Here is a 13,782-nt window from a genome sequence, read left to right as displayed (position 1 = left end):
TCAGAGGAAGGCCCTAAAATTTGTCAAAGACTCCAGCCACCCTAGTCATAGACTGTTCTCTCTGCTACAGCATGCTAGTGGTACCGGATCGTCAAGTCTAGGTCCAAAAGACTTCTTAACAGCTTCTACCCCCAAGCCATAAGATTCCGGAACGGCTAATCAGATGGCTACCCAGACTATTTGCATTGCCACCTCCCCTCTTTTACGCTGCTGCTACTCTCTGTTTATTATCTATGCATAGTCACTTTAACTATACCTACCTCTACATATTACCTCAATTAGCCCGACTAACCGGTGCCCCCGCACATTGACTCTGTACCGGTACCCCCTCTATATAGCCTCGCTATTGTTATTTTACTGCTGCTCTTGAATTATTTGTTACTTTTATTTCTTACTTAACACTTATTTTTCTTAAATGCATTGTTGGTTAAGGGCTTGTAAGTAAGCATTTCACTGATGTATTCGGCGCATGTGACAAATAAAATTTGATTGGATTTGGTAAGTCAACACAGTGGTTTTCAAATGATAGTTGAAATAGTAGTTCTGTGCTGTTATTTGCTGAGTAAATCTATAATGGCAGTAAGGCTATAATTGTGTATCTCAGTCTAGTGGTAAACTAATCTCTTTGGGTGCATGAGAACAACAATACGTTGTTATTTGTTCACTTCTGTCCTTGTTGTAGCCACTCTGGGTTTAACCGCAGTTACACACTAGCTGAAGCAAGCACGTACTTCTTCCCCGGAGAGAAAAATCTGAGGTTTTCAGAAATTATGTTGAGTTCTATTCAGGAAAGACATGTGAAACGGACCACCTGTTTGTGGCCGGGCCTCTTTAAATACATCCATATTTCTGTAAACACACACCAGTCCATATTTTTTACAAAAGCATAGTGGTGTGTGTGTTGGTGGTGATTTCTGTGAAACAAGGCGAGCAGCGGTGGCTGGTGTGTGTGTGGATGACTGTTGCCAGGCCAACCAGAGGAGTGTGAAAACAATTTGGAGGGATTCCGCGGGCAGCACTCTGAAACCAACCAGTGGTTACACCGCAACAAAGGCAGCCTGCGGCGGGCCAAGGACACGCAGCTCTCTGTCAGCATTGCGTTTGTGGACAGAGAGTGTGCGTGGACAGAGAGTGTGTGTGGACAGAGTGTGTGTGTGTGGACAGAGAGTGTGTGTGTGGACAGAGAGTGTGTGTGTGGACAGAGAGTGTGTGTGTGGACAGAGAGTGTGTGAACAGAGAGTGTGTGTGGACAGAGAGTGTGTGTGGACAGAGTGTGTGTGTGGACAGAGAGTGTGTGTGTGGACAGAGTGTGTGTGTGTGGACAGAGAGTGTGTGTGTGAACAGAGAGTGTGTGTGTGGACAGAGAGTGTGTGTGTGGACAGAGAGTGTGTGTGTGGACAGAGTGTGTGTGTGGACAGAGAGTGTGTGTGTGGACAGAGTGGGTGTGGACAGAGAGTGTGTGTGTGAACAGAGTGTATGTGTGGACAGAGTGTGTGTGTGTGGACAGAGTGTGTGTGTGTGTGTGTGTGTGTGTGTGTGTGTGTGTGTGTGTGGACAGAGAGTGTGTGTGTGGACAGAGAGTGTGTGTGTGGACAGAGAGAGTGTGTGGACAGAGAGAGTATGTGGACAGAGATTGTATGTTGACTGTATGTTTGTGTGTGTGGACACTGACAGTATGCTTGTGTGTGGGCAGCATATGGTTGTGTGTGTGTACCGTGCTTGTGTTTGTGAGTCAAATGTTTATGTAACTACATGAAGGGTGTGTGTGGGTAGTGATTAGTTGTTCGTTTATGGAGAGGGTAGCATGTGTTTGTGTGTATTATGCCCAGTATTGTAATTGTGCCTTAAGATGTGGCTAGCTGTATTTAGGCAGTGCAGACTGTAGAACACAAGAGGGAGTTGACAACAGAAGTACAAACTGTATTAGTGTGTATGTCTGAATTTATGTCATAATGCATAGATCTGTGTGTGTGTGTGTGTGTGTGTGTGTGTGTGTGTGTGTGTGTGTGTGTGTGTGTGTGTGTGTGTGTGTGTGTGTGTGTGTGTGTGTGTGTGTGTGTGTGTGTGTGACGCGCGCGCACGTGTGTGTGTGTATGACTGGAGCAGAGCAGAGATGGTTAGTAGCAGGGCGTGGCCAGCAGAGAGAAAATATCCCTGCCGACCGCGGGAATGATTCCCCCCCTGCACCACACCCTCTGGGGCCAAGAGCTGCCTGCACCACCCGCCTCTGCTCTCTCTATCTCTCTCTTTCTGCCTGTGTGTTTCTCCTCCCTGTTTCCGTCTCTCTATCTCTCCATCTATTGCTCTGTGTGTCTCTCCACAACTCTCTCTCTCCATATATTTCCTAGTCTCTTGCTCTCTTCATTTATATCTCGGTCTCTCTGTTTCCCATCCATATATCATGTACATACTTACCTCTCTCCTCTCTCTGTATTTACTCTCATCTCTGGTGGGGAGTTTCCTCATACTGTGACCACAGAGGATAGGATTGCTGGGACATTCCGCATCATCAGTGTGGGACAGGAGGATGCAGACAGTAATAAGGATGCAGTTGCAGAGTGATTATGGGGTGTGTGTGTGTGTGTGTGTGTGTGTGTGTGTGTGTGTGTGTGTGTGTGTGTGTGTGTGTGTGTGTGTGTGTGTGTGTGTGTGTGTGTGTGTGTGTGTGTGTGTGTGTGTGTGTGTGTGCGTGCGTGCGTGTGCGTGCGTGCGTGTGTGCGAATGCTTGTTTGTATACATCATCACAGTATTTGTACATATACAGTGGAATAATATCACATTCTCTGGTTTGCAGGGTTAGGGGCATGCATTCCTGTGTGTCTGAGTGGTTGGTGTTTGGTGGGTCGAGCTGAGCTGGTCTGGTCTGATATATCAGTGGGCTATGCAGAACACAAAGCGATGGGCAGCCCTGGTTTGCCTCTCAGCACATTCCAGGCCCAGGAATAGTATGAAATAAACCCTATCCAGCCAGACCAGCAGCCACACTGCAAGATGATTAAGGTCCTCTTTCTCCCTCCCTCCTTCTCCCGCTGTTTCCTGCTCACAAACCCACCAATCATGGCCAGTCTGGAGTGTCTGCCCGGTAGTAGTGGCAGCCGTGCCAAAGATTCTTAAAGAATGTTAAGTTAATGGTAAACTGGATACGTAGCACTTTTTCTATAAATACAACAATACAACAAATACAACAATACAACAAGCTAGGCCTCAATTGATTGGATAGAGGGATAATTTGACAGAGGAGAGGTAGAGAAGATAGACTAGGATTGTGGATGGAGACAGTATGGCGAGGGAAAGAAAGGGGGGATACACAGGCCTATGTGGTTGAACATGTGCTAAGCTAGTCTCTCTTCACAGCCACTATACCTCCATCACAGAGTGCTATGCAGACTATGGAGTGTGTGTGTTAGAAGCAGAAGGACATTGTGTAAGTGCCGGAGCGTTGTGGAGCGAGCTGCCTGCTCCAGCCTGAAACACGTTAGCGAGAGCTTTCTCAGTGGCCCGTCTGGCTGAACAATATTATTGGCTTCTGTCATTTATTTCCAAAATTCATTTCTGCCAATTTCCTCCCGCTTTCTCTCTCTCTCCAGTCACCTTGCTTACTCCTCTGAGGCGTTTTGCAGGGAACTTTCTATTTTCCTCGGAGTCAGACGCTCTTTTCCTGCTTGACCTTTTGTAAAGGGAAATGTTGGAAAGCGGCGCCCGATCATTATTTTCTGAATGATGTGTTGCTGTATTTGCGTTCCCCCTCATGGCTGTGCTGCCGTTTCTGAGACTTGTGTGAGATTGGGTTCCAGGAAGCATTTGGACCTCATTGTTGGGACTTGAGACGGGTAGGTAAATGCCGCAGGGTTGGGCCAGGTTTAGGCCAGGTTTGGGCTGGCAGTTCTGACAGTTCTCCCAGGTTTGGGAAAGACACAGACGCTCTATTGTAGCTTTGGGCTCAGCTGGAGTCTGACTGCTGAATGGGTCAAACGAGGAGGTTCTGCCACGGTCACACAATGGTCTAGAATCACGTCAACAGCCCTCCCCATCTCCAGCCTGCAATGTGTGTACCAAACACGGCAGAGTTGGCATTCTCCAGGCTGGTCATAGTCATAGAGCCTCTGTGTCTGGACCAGTTTGTAACTGAATGGTTAAGACAGACTGGAGTTCAGTCTGTTTGGCTGTGTTTATTTAGCTTAGGCCCAAGCCTTGTTGGTCTATGCCATAATGTCGCCCTGTCCTGACACATACGAAACATATTGTTCAGACGTCCCACAGACAGACAAAGGCCTGAGTGTGTGGACCTACCTCTGGGCATCTGACACAGAGACTCCGACCCTTTGTATCCACTTCAACACACACACACACACACACGCACGCACGCACGCACGCACGCACGCACGCACGCACGCACGCACGCACGCACGCACGCACGCACGCACGCACGCACGCACGCACGCACGCACGCACGCACGCACGCACGCACGCACGCACGCACGCACGCACGCACGCACGCACGCACGCACGCACGCACGCACGCACGCACGCACGCACGCACGCACGCACGCACGCACGCACGCACGCACGCACGCACGCACGCACGCACGCACGCACGCACGCACGCACGCACGCACGCACGCACGCACGCACGCACGCACGCACGGACTGATAGACTGCTTTATTAACTAGACCTGCTGCTGAGAGATAGCCAGGGGAGGGAACACATAGATACACACACAGTCGGTTATACACACACTTTCGCTCTCACACACACACATACATAAGCACTCTAACAAAGACACATCATTTATCACACATTAACTTTTCCCTTGGACAGACAGAGACACACACACACACACACACACACACACACACACACACACACACACACACACACACACACACACACACACACACACACACAGTCAGTAGCCATTTCATTAGCAGCTGTCCCAACACTGGTGTCTCCCACTACGAACCCTTTCTCTGTGGTTCCAGTCTCCGTCTCTCTCTCCAGCGCTGCCTGTGAGTAGGAGGGGGTTGGATGGGACTGGAACCACTGCCTCCCCCTCCTATTGGGAGTATAATTTGCTTGATCATGCAGTGGTTTACCAGAGGGGTTACTGGCTTAGACGCCACGACTTTCTGGGATTACAGCCCAGTGTTTACACAGCCGCGTGAACATAACCCCAACCTCCACCCACCTCTCATACAGCTTGTTGTGTGTGTGTGTGTGTGTGTGTGTGTGTGTGTGTGTGTGTGTGTGTGTGTGTGTGTGTGTGTGTGTGTGTGTGTGTGTGTGTGTGTGTGTGTGTGTGTGTGTGTGTGTGTGTGTGTGTGTGTGTGTGTGTGTTTAAAGACAGCATAGAAGAGCTAGATAGGTAACTGGTCTCTGACACCTGAATATGTGTTTGTCTGTATATGTCCTGTTCCACCGACAATTACCTAGCTTGTATACTCTCCTCTCCTCTCTCTGTCCCCTCCTCTTCTCTCCTCTCCTCTCTCTGTCCCCTGCTCTCCTCTCCTCTCTCTGTCCCCCCCTCTTCTCTCCTCTCCTCTCTCTGTCCCTTTCTCTCCTCTCCTCTCTCTGTCCCCTGCTCTCCTCTCCTCTCTCTGTCCCTTTCTCTCCTCTCCTCTCTCTGTCCTCTGCTCTCCTCTCCTCTCTCTGTCCCCTGCTCTCCTCTCCTCTCTCTGTCCCCTCCTCTTCTCTCCTCTCCTCTCTCTGTCCCCTGCTCTCCTCTCCTCTCTCTGTCCCTTTCTCTCCTCTCCTCTCTCTGTCCCCTGCTCTCCTCTCCTCTCTCTGTCCCTTTCTCTCCTCTCCTCTCTCTGTCCCCTGCTCTCCTCTCCTCTCTCTGTCCCCTGCTCTCCTCTCCTCTCTCTGTCCCTTTCTCTCCTCTCCTCTCTCTGTCCTCTGCTCTCCTCTCCTCTCTCTGTCCTCTGCTCTCCTCTCCTCTCTCTGTCCTCTGCTCTCCTCTCCTCTCTCTGTCCCCTGCTCTCCTCTCCTCTCTCTGTCCCTTTCTCTCCTCTCCTCTCTCTGTCCTCTGCTCTCCTCTCCTCTCTCTGTCCTCTGCTCTCCTCTCCTCTCTCTGTCCTCTGCTCTCCTCTCCTCTCTCTGTCCCCTGCTCTCCTCTCCTCTCTCTGTCCCCTGCTCTCCTCTCCTCTCTCTGTCCCTTTCTCTCCTCTCCTCTCTCTGTCCTCTGCTTTCCTCTCCTCTCTCTGTCCCTTTCTCTCCTCTCCTCTCTCTGTCCCCTGCTCTCCTCTCCTCTCTCTGTCCCCTGCTCTCCTCTCCTCTCTCTGTCCCCTCCTCTCCTCTCCTCTCTCTGTCCCCTCCTCTCCTCTCCTCTCTCAACCCTCCGCTCCCACGTTACCAGCCTCTACGTTTTGTTTTTAGAGTAACACAATGCTGTTGTGGCCGTTTAGTCTGGACCACGCTCACACACACATCACACACGAACGTCACATCACAGAGCTGCGTGGCCGGTCCCTGGCAAACGCAGCAGTTTAGCGGCGGTATTTATAAAACAGTGGGAAGCAAGGCAGAAGCCTCCCGCATAGTCTGGGGACACAGGAGAATGCAGGCACTCTGTGAGGCCTGTGTGTATTTTGACTACGGCCCCCTGAAGCTCTAAAGAGCACCCGCTCTTTTCTCTTAGAGGGGAAGCGGAGCGGAAAATCTCTGTTTTGAAGAAAAGGCGATAGGACCATTCTCCTCTGGGGAAATGTTATCAACTTGTTGACATTTGTTTGGCTGGTTTTTGTGTGAGCTTTTGTGTTGCTGACGGGAGTGTACAGTGTTGCCGTCAAACTTCTTTGAACCTACACCATACATATCAATACACACTATCATGAGCACACACACACACATACTCACCAATACGGTACAAATGTCCTCATAAAATGAACATCTGCAAACATATTTGACGTAGGTTAATATGACAATGTTGGTGGTGATGACGACGGTGATGCTGTTGTGGTATTGGGTTAGCGTTACAGCTGGGGACTGTTTGCTGATGTTTCCTCCGCAGAGTGGCCCACGGTAAAACTGATGCTCTGTTTAGTCTGGAAGGTTCCGCTTTATTACTTTGTTGATCAAATAAAAATAGGAGATGACCTGACTCTCTGATGCTTTAACCCCATATTTTTTACGGTGGAAATGTTTATCAAGTCCCGTTAAAATGGCCCTGTTAACCCAAAAGGGTTCTGGTTGTCTGGGAGAAAATTGTCTGCGACAGCTTTTTTACTGCTACGTGATCGCCCATGTATTTCTGTCTGGGGAGTAGCAGCAGCAACTGAAGTGGTGATGTGGTTTGGACTTGGGTCTGTCACAATGGGACTGATTGTAGAAGGAAACCTGACTGTCAATCAATGCTTGATTCTGACGAAGGGGGTGGGGTTTGTAAGGCATCTCTGTATACGTTTTACTTTGGCTAGTTCTCTCTCTCCTTTCTCTCTCTCTCTCTCTCACACACACACACACAATTCTCTCCCTATCTAACACACTCCCATACTTTCCCATTCTTTCAAGCATGAGCACACACGCGCACTTTGTAACTCTTATCAATACACGCTCACAGAGATCTGATGTGCCAGTCCCCCTGGTGTCTCCACTTGTTCCAGTGTCTGTTCAGCTGCTGAGGAGTGAAGTGTAGACAGAGTGGATTCTCTCTGTCTCTCTCTGATACCTGAGTCTCCCAATCAGAGTAGTGACAGACCGACAGTGTCCAGCCTGGATTAGCCCTGTCGCTACCGCACAGCACAGGATTAACCACCGAGACCCACACACACACACACACACACACACACACACACACACACACACACACACACACACACACACACACACACACACACACACACACACACACACACACACACACACACACACACACACTCCATCTATAGAGACATAGACAAACTTTTATGAATGTACACAAACACACACACAATATTTACATAATCAATACATATCAACCTAAACTCTAGCCTATATTCAGCTGTGTCTGCATGCATTTGTTTTTGTTTTTGTTTTTGTTTTTGTTTATATATGAATGAGAGAGTTCAGCTTTTCCTCAGGGCAGGTTACTATAGCCATCCTTTTTTATGTGTGATTGGAAAAGATCTGAGGGTGTTGGTCGGGTGTGTGTGTGCGTGTGTGTGTGTGTGCGTGTGTGTGTGTGTGCGTGCGTGCGTGCGTGCATGCGTGCGAGCGAGCCCGCCTGGCACGGTTCTCCTCTGTGTTACCCAAATGGAAACCCAACAGCAGCCAGTTCTCAGTCAGGACAATAAGACACTGCTCCCTGTTTAACTGGCCCACTTTTACTGGGCTTTACTGGCACTTTGCTGCTGCTTCACACAGGCTTTTCTGTTGAGTCTTTTAACCAGTTCTGTCTTTTTTGGGTGGTTGATTTTGGTTTATTTGGTTATTTTTACACTGGCTTGCCTGTGGGGATCATTTAGGAAGGCTAGACAAAAGAGCCAGAGGCCGCAGGCGGGAAAAACAGGTCAGTTTATAAGGCCCCTCAACTAACACACAGCCTTGATACACGGTGCCCTAGCAACAATGACGCTCTACACACTGAATCGTGTAGGTCACACACTGCACCTGACCGTGCACAGCACATCAGATACAGCACCCTGGCCTACACACTGGAACTCACCTCCTACACGATACACACTGAACCTTTCAGACGGAGCCCTGCACACAAAAAGCCAGCACACACACACTTCAGCCAGGACTTTGTAAGCCCTAGACGATTACCCAGCTGATTGGAGTCCCTCTCCAGAGTCTCTAAACACAGTACTTACCACAGCCCCTCTTACACACACAGCCCTCTCCTTTCTCATGGAGATAAGGACGTCTCATTGTTTGGGAGACAACGGTCCGCTATTATCTTATCAAGGAGCCAATCCAATGTGGAGGAGGGGGGAGAAAGGGGAGGGGGGTTTCTTTGTGATGCGACAGGTGCTGTTGTAATTCAATTTGTCAACGGGAGGGTTTGGAAGCTGTCTGAACTTAATTGTACCGAGGGTCACAGTCCTCTCTGCTGTACTGTACATAACAGCATTGTGTAACAGTATGCTAACCACAGCATCGGCACAATGCAAATCTAGGATAACCTTGACTCATATGTACATATTGCTAACTTTAGCGGACGGGCAACTCTGACCTTAGCTTGCGCACAGTGCTAATCAAATCATATCAAATCAAATTGTCACATACACATAAACTCAGCAAAAAAAGAAACGTCCCTTTTTCAGGACCCTGTCTTTCAAAGATAATTCGTAAAAACAATTAACTTCACAGATCTTCATTGTGAAGTGTTTAAACACTGTTTCCCATGGTTGTTCAATGAACCATAAACAATTAATGAACATGCACCTGTGGAACGGTCGTTAAGACACTAACAGCTTACAGACGGTAGGCAATTAAGGTCACAGTTATGAAAACTTAGGACACTAAAGAGGCCTTTCTACTGACTCTGAAAAACACCAAAAGAAAGATGCCCAGGGTCCCTGCACATCTGCGTGAACGTACCTTAGGCATGCTGCAAGGAGTCATGAGGACTGCAGTGGCCAGGGCAATAAATTGCAATGTCCGTACTGTGAGACGCCTAAGACAGTGCTACAGGAAGACAGAACCGACAGCTGATCGTCCTCGCAGTGGCAGACCACGTGTAACAACACCTGCACAGGATCGGTACATCCGAACATCACACCTGCGGGACAGGTACAGGATGGCAACAACAACTGCCCGAGTTACACCAGGAACGCACAATCCCTCCATCAGTGCTCAGACTGTCCGCAATAGGCTGAGAGAGGCTGGACTGGGGGCTTGTAGGCCTGTTGTAAGGCAGGTCCTCACCAGACGTCACCGGCAACAACGTCGACTATGGGCACAAACCCACCGTCGCTGGACCAGACAGGACTGGCAAAAAGTGCTCTTCACTGACGAGTCGCAGTTTTGTCTCACCAGGGGTGATGGTCAGATTTGCGTTTATTGTCGAAGGAATGAGCGTCACACCGAGGCCTGTACTCTGGAGCGGGATCGATTTGGAGGCGGAGGGTCCGTCATGGTCTGGGGTGGTTTGTCACAGCATCATCGGACTGAGCTTGTCATTGCAGGCAATCTCAACGCTGTGCGTTACAGGTAAGACATCCTCCTACCTCATGGTGTACCCTTCCTGCAGGCTCATCCTGACATGACCCTCCAACATGACAATGCCACCAGCCATACTGCCTGTTCTGTGGGTTATTTCCTGCAAGACAGGAATGTCAGTGTTCTGCCATGGCCAGTGAAGAGTCCGGATCTCAATTCCATTGAGCACGTCTGGGACCTGTTGGATCGGAGGGTGAGGGCTAGGGCCATTCCCCCCAGGAATGGCCGGGAACTTGCAGGTGCCTTGGTGGAAGAGTGGGGTAACATCTCACAGCAAGAACTGGCAAATCTGGTGCAGTCCATGAGGAGGAGATGCACTGCAGTACTTAATGCAGCAGGTGGCCCCACCAGATACTGACTGTTACTTTTGATTTTGACCCCCGTTTGTTCAGGGACACATTATTCCATTTCTGTTAGTTACATGTCTGTGGAAATTGTTCAGTTTGTGTCTCAGTTGTTGAATCTTGTTATGTTCATACCAATATTTACACATGTTAAGTTTGCTGAAAATAAACGCAGTTGACAGTGAGAGGACGTTTCTTTTTTGGCTGAGTTTCTTTAGCAGATGTTATTGCGGGTGTAGCAAAATGCTTGTGTACCTAGCTCCGACAGTGCAGTAGTGTCTAACAATTCAATCTTAACCTATATTATGAACAGTGTTATCCATAGCTAGCACCACGGGAGCGAATTTGGCTCAGATTCTCCTAAGCCTATTGGTCAGCACTAAATGACAGAACATCTCTAAACCAGGCATCAGAGATGGAGAGAAGAGAAGGGACTGTCTATCCTCCATCACAGATGAGGAATCCCAAGTTGATGACGTGTGGGAGTTCTGTTCATGTGAGTGTGTACCTGGTAATAACGTGTTAATCACTCCTATCTCTCTGTCTGGCCCTTTTCAGATAAAGAATCCAAGGACAAGAAAGTGTCTGCTGAGGGGGCAGTCAAGGAGGCAGTGGAAGAGACTGCAGAAGAGCATGTGAAAGAAGTGAAGAAAGAGAAGAAGGAGTCCTCTAAGGAAAAGAAGAAGGAGTCGACCAAGGAGCCCAAGGACCCTGGGAAAGAGTCAAAAAAGGAGTCTTCAAAAGAGTCCAAGGAAAAGGAGTCCTCCAAGGAAAAGAAGGAACCTCCAAGGAATCTGGAAAGGAGTCAAATAAGGAGTCAAATAAGGAGACCAGCAAAGAGTCTTTGAAGGAGCCTGGAAAGGAGAAAGTTTCGAGAAAGTAATCTGTGAAGGTAAAGGAGAAAAAGAAAGAGTCAGATGCTGCTGCTGGAGAGGACTGATAATGTCATGCAATAAATACATTCAGTTACACACACACAGTCTCACATATACACTCATATTCATTGACAAACACACTTCTATCAGGGCTGATGCTGGTCCATAGTCAGGACTTCTGGTGTCTGTGTTGGGTGAAGGTGCGGTGCTGAAGATGAGGCCCAGTCAGAAACTCCAGTAGAACAGCGAAGGAGTCGGACGTGTGACATCAAAGCCCTTCCCCTCCCTTCCTTCCAGTGGCAACGTCTCGCAGTGGAACCCACAGCCCTGTGCGTCGGTAAGCCCTAACCACCCCGCCTACACGCGGGCACTCTGACATCTACCCCGCCCTCTCGCCCCCTCGTGTGGCACCATGCCTTGCCAAAGCCATCCCCGCCTCAGGCTAAGAATAACCCCCGCGTTCCGTCCGTATGTCCCCTCGGGTAAAACGAGGCCACTTTCGCCCCCCATCAGCAGCTTTCAGCGCACAGAAGCAGGAAAACCATCAAACTGAGACAATAGCAGAGAAACGAAAAGGGGAGGGAATTCAAGCAGCCCTCATGATCGTTTGTGAGGACTTGCAGGAACATACTCAATCACGCACACCACAAACACAAGAATACAAACATGCACAACTATACATGTAAAAACACTAGCTAGCACCTGCACGTATTCTGCAACACATAGCCCTACAAGTTTAGCAGTGTTTCCAGCCAGCCTCTGAGATCATAGGCCACCTTCTGTTAGAGGATTGCTGTGCCAGCCTGACCAATGGCAATCCAAACAGCTCTTTATGTTGCTATTGTACTGTACCTGTACGTCCTGTATGTGTATGTTGTCTGTACTTGTCTTGATGAATTTAGATGTGTATCGTTTCCTAACTCAGCTTAATGAATGTATTACAGCAAAGGTTTTGTACCATAATCAGCTAGTTTGATGCACTAGGCACCTGTTCTCTGCCTGTTTTTATAGACAAAGCAGGGTGATTCAAGTTAGTGCTATGAAACTATTGTTTAATGTTTACTGTTTCTCCTTAATCTCCCTCTGTATGTATGTCTTTCTCTATCCCTTTAAGTCTGTCTCTTTTCACTCCTTGCTTACTGAGTATGTGGGACAGTGTATATGTTAGAGTTTATAGGAATAGTCACTGTTAAAATGGCTTTGTCCTTGGCCAGTGGCTTTAGGTTTGTTTTTTCCCTTACTATTGTGTAAACGGTCTGTGCAAATTTTCCTGAGCTCGGCACAAGGTCAATTTAAGATTGAGTAACTGTGAAACTCACTGTTTAATTTGGCACGGGTCGTTTGTAGATGTTGCGTTAAGGTCACGTTGTGGAAGAAGATGGGAATGGACTCTCCTCTCAGGTCTGTGTTATGTTATGTCTGTTTGACATCAGTGGGTTCTCTTTTTTTGTATTATTCTCCTCAATAACTTGTGTCTTTGACTAAACGCTTTGTGACGCTCTGTGTTTCACAACATGAATGTTGTACAGGACAGGTTCAAGTGCAGAAAAATGATTGACATAGGACCAAACATTGTTACATGCCCCACTGTGAAAAACGAACAGTGCCACACAGGTTTGAGAGAATGTAATAAAAAGCCCTTTGCATTAGCCTTTTACAAACAAATGGGTTGGTGTCATTTTATTAGAGAAGCTGCCTTGTGAGAGGCTTAGGAGAGAATGTATATCTGATGTATGTGCATGCTCTTGTCCAGAACGGTATGTAACGCTAATGTGTATCTGAGAGGAGATGAACTGTTATCCCTACTTCCCTGTGAAAAACTTGTAAAACGATGGAAAGTATTGAGTGTGATAGATCCCAGCCCCAGACTAAATCTACAGCTCTCACGATGCTCTTTGATAAATGCCTCTCTTTTTCCTCTCCCCTGTCTTAAAGAGACACACTCGCTTTCTCTATGGATGTTTTTGTGCATGATGGTGTTTTCTGTGTCTGCGGTTCTATTCGAGTGTTCTGGTGTGTTTGTAGAGTGTGTGTGTGTGTGTGTGTGTGTGTGTGTGTGTGTGTGTGTGTGTGTGTGTGTGTGTGTGTGTGTGTGTGTGTGTGTGTGTGTGTGTGTGTGTGTGTGTGTGTGTGTGTGTGTGTGTGTGTGTGTGTGTGTGTGTGTGTGTGTGTGTGTGTGTTTCTGTGAGCGAGTGTGTCGTCTCTGATCGGTGCCCAAATGAAGTCGCCTGTGAGTCGCCCGCTCGCACAGCTGAAGCCCGCGGGTACCTGACCTCTCAACCTGCAGGGGTCAGAGTTCAGGCTCGTTTTAAGTTTGGATTGGAGCGAGGGTATCCCTGGATCCACCGTGGTGCTGCTGGCTGATCCAGGTTGGCGTGGCTCTGAGCCGGACGGAGGTCGCGCTCCAGTCTTGATACGACAGCTG

The 13,782-nt window shown here is 48.5% G+C and overlaps 1 pseudogene; it reads left to right on the top strand.

Annotated features, from left to right (window-relative positions):
- LOC139573677 (protein PTHB1-like) overlaps nucleotides 1–13,034 on the top strand; it is a 177,960-nt pseudogene extending 164,926 nt beyond the window's left edge.
- Nucleotides 13,035–13,782: the final 748 nt, after the last annotated feature.

The sequence above is a fragment of the Salvelinus alpinus genome, chromosome 4 (assembly GCF_045679555.1).
Source record: "Salvelinus alpinus chromosome 4, SLU_Salpinus.1, whole genome shotgun sequence".
NCBI lineage: Eukaryota > Metazoa > Chordata > Actinopteri > Salmoniformes > Salmonidae > Salvelinus > Salvelinus alpinus.
The sequence above is the reverse complement of the archived record's forward strand: the minus strand, read 5'-3'. Positions and strand labels throughout refer to the sequence as shown.